Source organism: Convolutriloba macropyga, unplaced genomic scaffold, assembly GCF_964194025.1.
Source record: "Convolutriloba macropyga unplaced genomic scaffold, txConMacr16.3 SCAFFOLD_5190, whole genome shotgun sequence".
Classification (NCBI taxonomy): domain Eukaryota; kingdom Metazoa; phylum Xenacoelomorpha; order Acoela; family Convolutidae; genus Convolutriloba; species Convolutriloba macropyga.
In genome coordinates, this window is record NW_027451003.1 from 11,620 (window position 1) to 18,075 (window position 6,456).

A 6,456-nucleotide genomic window follows, 5' to 3' on the forward strand; every position below is an offset into this window, starting at 1 on the left:
TAACCCTGAATCGGACGCAGTCAACAGCCGAAGCCGAGACCGCCTTTTGCGTTAGAGAGGTCGGTAAACAAATCTTGCGATTCATACCGAATTAACACATATAGCTGTGCTCCTCTTCGTAAAGCGAGCCAAGTGATCCCCTGTTGAAGGATGTATTTGGACAATTCTAGTAGCATTTGGTTTCCAACAAGCTCTCCCAAGTTAGCTTACTTATTGGGCTTTTCAACCAATTCGGTTGGCTACAAGCATCATCAAAGTACTAGCCACAGTTTGATCGCAAAATTCTACGACTTTCACATGTTGATGTTTCGGCTTGCGCTTAGCCTACTATAAGCAACATAATACTAGTCATATCATAGAGCGTGATCAGCTTGTGACGTTCTCATGATGAAGTTTCACCAACAGTGTCTCACTTCGAGCTTAAATCCAGCTACTAGTAACTACACAGTACTGACTGCAACGATAACTTTTATCTATACCTTTCACATGCTGCGCTTTCGGCCAGGGCCTACTAACGTCAACATAATACTCGATATAAACTTTTGTTCATGATGCAGCTTCCCCATGCAGAAGTTTCGCCTTCAAATGCTCTCTTGGCCATATGACGTAAGAAAAGGTTACTAGTAACATCACAGTACTAGCCACAGTTTGATTGCAAAATTCTACGACTTTCACATGTTGATGTTTCGGCTTGCGCTTAGCCTACTAGAAGCAACATAATACTAGTCATATCATAGAGCGTGATCAGCTTGTGACGTTCTCATGATGAAGTTTCACCAACAGTGTCTCATTTCGAGCTTAAATCCAGCTACTAGTAACTACACAGTACTGACTGCAACGCTAACTTTTATCTATACCTTTCACATGCTGCGCTTTCGGCCAGGGCCTACTAACGTCAACATAATACTCGATATAAACTTTTTGTTCATGATGCAGCTTCCCCATGCAGAAGTTTCGCCTTCAAATGCTCTCTTGGCCATATGACGTAACACAAGGTTACTAGTAACATCACAGTACTAGCCACAATTTGATCGCAAAATTCTACGACTTTCACATGTTGATGTTTCGGCTTGCGCTTAGCCTACTATAAGCAACATAATACTAGTCATATCATAGAGCGTGATCAGCTTGTGACGTTCTCATGATGAAGTTTCACCAACAGTGTCTCACTTCGAGCTTAAATCCAGCTACTAGTAACTACACAGTACTGACTGCAACGATAACTTTTATCTATACCTTTCACATGCTGCGCTTTCGGCCAGGGCCTACTAACGTCAACATAATACTCGATATAAACTTTTGTTCATGATGCAGCTTCCCCATGCAGAAGTTTCGCCTTCAAATGCTCTCTTGGCCATATGACGTAAGAAAAGGTTACTAGTAACATCACAGTACTAGCCACAGTTTGATTGCAAAATTCTACGACTTTCACATGTTGATGTTTCGGCTTGCGCTTAGCCTACTAGAAGCAACATAATACTAGTCATATCATAGAGCGTGATCAGCTTGTGACGTTCTCATGATGAAGTTTCACCAACAGTGTCTCATTTCGAGCTTAAATCCAGCTACTAGTAACTACACAGTACTGACTGCAACGCTAACTTTTATCTATACCTTTCACATGCTGCGCTTTCGGCCAGGCCTACTAACGTCAACATAATACTCGATATAAACTTTTGTTCATGATGCAGCTTCCCCATGCAGAAGTTTCGCCTTCAAATGCTCTCTTGGCCATATGACGTAACACAAGGTTACTAGTAACATCACAGTACTAGCCACAATTTGATCGCAAAATTCTACGACTTTCACATGTTGATGTTTCGGCTTGCGCTTAGCCTACTAGAAGCAACATAATACTAGTCATATCATGGAGCGTGATCAGCTTGTGACGTTCTCATGATGAAGTTTCACCAACAGTGTCTCATTTCGAGCTTAAATCCAGCTACTAGTAACTACACAGTACTGACTGCAACGATAACTTTTATCTATACCTTTCACATGCTGCGCTTTCGGCCAGGGCCTACTAATGTCAACATAATACTCGATATAAACTTTTGTTCATGATGCAGCTTCCCCATGCAGAAGTTTCGCCTTCAAATGCTCTCTTGGCCATATGACGTAACACAAGGTTACTAGTAACATCACAGTACTAGCCACAATTTGATCGCAAAATTCTACGACTTTCACATGTTGATGTTTCGGCTTGCGCTTAGCCTACTAGAAGCAACATAATACTAGTCATATCATAGAGCTTGATCAGCTTGTGACATTCTCATGATGAAGTTTCACCAACAGTGTCTCATTTTGAGCTTAAATCCAGCTACTAGTAACTACACAGTACTGACTGCAACAATAACTTTTATCTATACCTTTCACATGCTGCGTTTTCGGCCAAGGCCTACTAACGTCAACATAATACTCGATATAAAATTTTGATCATGATGCAGCTTTCCCATGCAGAAGTTTCGCCTTCAAATGCTCTCTTGGCCATATGACGGAACACCAGGTTACTAGTAACATCACAGTACTAGCCACAGTTTGATTGCAAAATTCTACGACTTTCACATGTTGATGTTTCGGCTTGCGCTTAGCCTACTAGAAGCAACATAATACTAGTCATATCATAGAGCGTGATCAGCTTGTGACGTTCTCATGATGAAGTTTCACCAATAGTGTTTCATTCGAATTGGTTCTGCTTTAAGCTCTCCAATTGTTTTGGATGAACCAGTTTTGCCCTTCGAAGCCACTTTTGTGAGCTTTTGTGGGTCTTTACCAAGAGGATATACCTCAAGGCCTCTTTCAATTTCCTTTAAGTTCTTTCAACTCCTTTACAGTTTCTAGGTTCACATAGCTGCAAACCTTATTTCTAGTTTTAAGTCTGGCCAACTTGGGGAGAGTTGGTGCAGACCGTGACCAATTCTAGTAGGATGCCACAACAAGAATGTGATCAACTTAGCTTGTCGATGAACCTGCCCCACATTCAAACAACTCTATCGCCTTTTCCTCGTATAGTTATATGCGAGGGCCTCTCATAGAGAGCGCTGTTAGCAACCTTTTCCACATAGACGATAAAGTTGTGAGTGTTTTGCACATGGCTGTTGTCATCACCACGTGACGAGTCAACTCAGCTTGACTCTCTACACTCCGACAAGCTTTGGCACATACGCCTTTAGTTCAGTATGTGTCTTTAATCTGACTCCGGTGCCTCAAGCCGGAAAAATTGTCAGATTATGATCATTATCGGTTAGTCATCCCGATGCAAGATCGTATCGTACTGTCTTTGTCTACCTCCAGATTCCGAAGAACAGGAGGAGACTCTCCCAGACCTACATATCTGGGAGAATGTTCAGAGGGCGAGAAGCTGTGGATTACTCTCCCCTAAGAACTGACTAAACTTTACCCTCGTCCAAGGTAAGTTTATTTTAGCTAGCCTTCTATGTAAAGGATCTGAGGCTAAGCTGTGTTTTTTCGAGCCTTTGGCTCGGAGCAAGTTCAGTGGGCGCCCCGAGTAGCTCAACTCTTTCCCACTGAACAGCGCAACGCTCTGTCACTCGCTGGGATTTTTGCGTGTCGGTTCTAACCACGCGACTTGTGGACCTTTTTAGGCCTTTCTCATTCACAAGTCTATAGCTGGGCTTCTATAACCCAGCTTCTGAGATCTAGATAGCTGCAGTTCTGCTAGGCTGCTTTGCTAACTAGTCTCCCTTTAAGCAGTCCCTTGCCATGACTGCTGAACTATGTATCCACACAAGTAGTTTTTGAGCTCGATACATAATTCGAGATTGGTTGCCAAGCAATCTCTAGCGACAGAGCGTCATGCGCACTACAGACATGGCCTCTACCAGCAGCCATGCCCGAAGGAATCAATCACTGATCCTTCCGCAGGTTCCCCTACGGAAACCTTGTTACGACTTTTACTTCCTCTAGACAATTAAGCTCGATCCGCTTCATCCCGTTGCCGGAGACCGAAGTCCCAACAGTAGGAATTTGCAATTCTTGCTTAACTATCCAATCAGTAGTAGCGACGGGCGGTGTGTACAAAGGGCAGGGACGTAATCCCTATGAGTTGTTGACTCATAAGTACCAGGAATTCCTGGTTCACGTCTGCAAGTTACAACAGACGATCCCCTTGAAGCGCTGTACTTTTCTCTGATTGCCCAGTCCATTTCGGACCAAGGGCTGAGTACTCAATCTAAAAGTACACAGTGTAGCGCGCGTGCAGTCCAGAACATCTAAGGGCATCACAGACCTGTTATAGCCTCACTTCATCTGCGGTATTTAATTCCGCATAGTTCCTCTAAGAAGTGTTTGAATTCACATATAGTGAATTTCATTATTTAGATGGAGAAGATCTCGTTCGTTATCGGAATTAACCAGACAGATCACTCCACTAACTAAGAACGGCCATGCACCACCGCCCCATATAATCATGAAAGATATTCAATCTGTCAATCCTTAAGATGTCTGGACCGGGTGAGTTTTCCCGTGTTGAGTCAAATTAAGCCGCAGGCTCCACTCCTGGTGGTGCCCTTCCGTCAATTCCTTTAAGTTTCGATTTTGCAACCATACTTCCCCCGGAAACCAATAAACTTTGGTTCCCGGTTAATCTCTTGCCAAGTCAAGATCGACTTTGACAAATTGTAGGTTGGTATAGTTTATGGTCAGAATTACGAGGGTATCTAATCCTCTTCAATACTCTGACTTTCGTTCTTGATTAATGAAAACATTCTTGGCAAATGCTTTCGCAGTAGTTTGTCTTGCCACGATCCAAGAATTTCACCTCTAACGTAGCAATACAAATGCCCCCGTCTGTTCCTTTCAATCATTACCGCACTCAGCCAACCGGCATCAATCGAGTAGCGGGTCATTCTCCATTATTCCATGCTTTATTATTCGATCCCAAAGGATGCTTTGAACACTCTAATTTTCTCAGGGTGAAAACACCGTTTCCACAGTTCGTCACATTTAAGTGCAAACTATTTCTTCGATGCGAAGGATGAGCGGAACGAGTCAACAGATTTAACTGAAGACCATGTTGCCGTTCTACTCAAACAGATCCAACTATGAGCTTTTTAAACGCAGCAACTATTGCATACGCTTGTAGAGGCTGGTATTACCGCGGCTGCTGGCACCAGACTTGCCCTCTACTCGTTCATCAATGGAGCTTTTAAGTCCATTCCATTCTGATTACAAACCATAAAGGTTCATATCATTATTTCTAGTCACTACCTCCTCGTGCGGAGAGTGGGTAATTTGCGTGCCTGCTGCCTTCCTTGGATGTGGTAGCCGTTTCTAAGGCTCCCTCTCCGGAATCGAACCCTGATTCCCCGTTACCCGTCACAACCATGGTAGTCCGTTACACTACCATCATAGGTTGATAGGTCAGAAATTCGGAAGTTCCGTCCCCAAGCCGAAGCTATCTGGGATCTTTCAGTTACTAGGACTCATCACGGGATGTGTCTGTACTTAGCAAATCACCCGGTGTAGTCTTGTAAAAGTCTCCGACAGTGTCGGACAATCAGCATGCATTAGCTGCAGGGTTACCGCAGTTATTCATTTAGCTTGCAAATCAACTAATAGATAGTAACTGATTTAATGAGCCATTCGCGGTTCCACTTTTTCAAGCTTCGCTTGCACATGCATGGCTTAGTCTTTCAGACAAGCATATGGCAACTGACAGGATCAATCAGTTTAATTGTACTTTGAACAATCTTTCGATTTGTTCGAATTTAGAAAGACATAGCCTTGCGGCCTCGTCAATCTTGCTTGAGCTTTTTAAATCACGAAGAGTTTCAATGCATGCTTTGGCATGGCTACTAGTTACTACACAGTACTCTACACACTTAGAGTTACCCACGATTACACATTTCACATGCTGATGTTTCGGCTCGCGCGTACTAGAAACAGCATAATACTATGTGTACTGGTAGATAGCGCTCTGTGAGCATTTCCCATGAGCAGGTTTTGCCCTCCAAATCTCTGTTCTACTGTTACCAATACCGGCTAACAACTGTATCATACTAGGGAGAATTGACTCATGATTTAAAAACCAGATGTTCACATGTCGATGTTTCGGCTCTCGCCTACTAGAAACAACATAATACTAGTCTGTTAAAAATCTCAATCACGCCGCCTCTTCAGATACAGAAGTTTTACCTTTTATTGGTTAGAGAACAGCTTTCCAGCTGTCGACATGGTTACTAGTAACAACACCGTACTCAACACAAAAACTTTTCAACTTCACAACTTTCACATGCTGATGTTTCTGCTTTCGCATACTAGAAACAGCATAATACTTATTGTTTTGTCAAGTAATTTGTGTGTCTTTCCCATGTGAAGTTTCACCGGTCAACAATGTTTCCCTGACCAATTACGGCTACTAGTAGCTGTATAATACTAGGGAAAATGATTGAGGATTTAATATCAGATTTTCACATGTTGATGTTTCGGCTTTCG

General features: G+C 42.9%; 1 pseudogene; it reads right to left on the reverse strand.

The window, feature by feature from the left end:
- On the reverse strand, window positions 1-152 carry LOC142356332 (5.8S ribosomal RNA; annotated as a pseudogene).
- Between the last annotated feature and the right edge of the window lie 6,304 nt (window positions 153-6,456).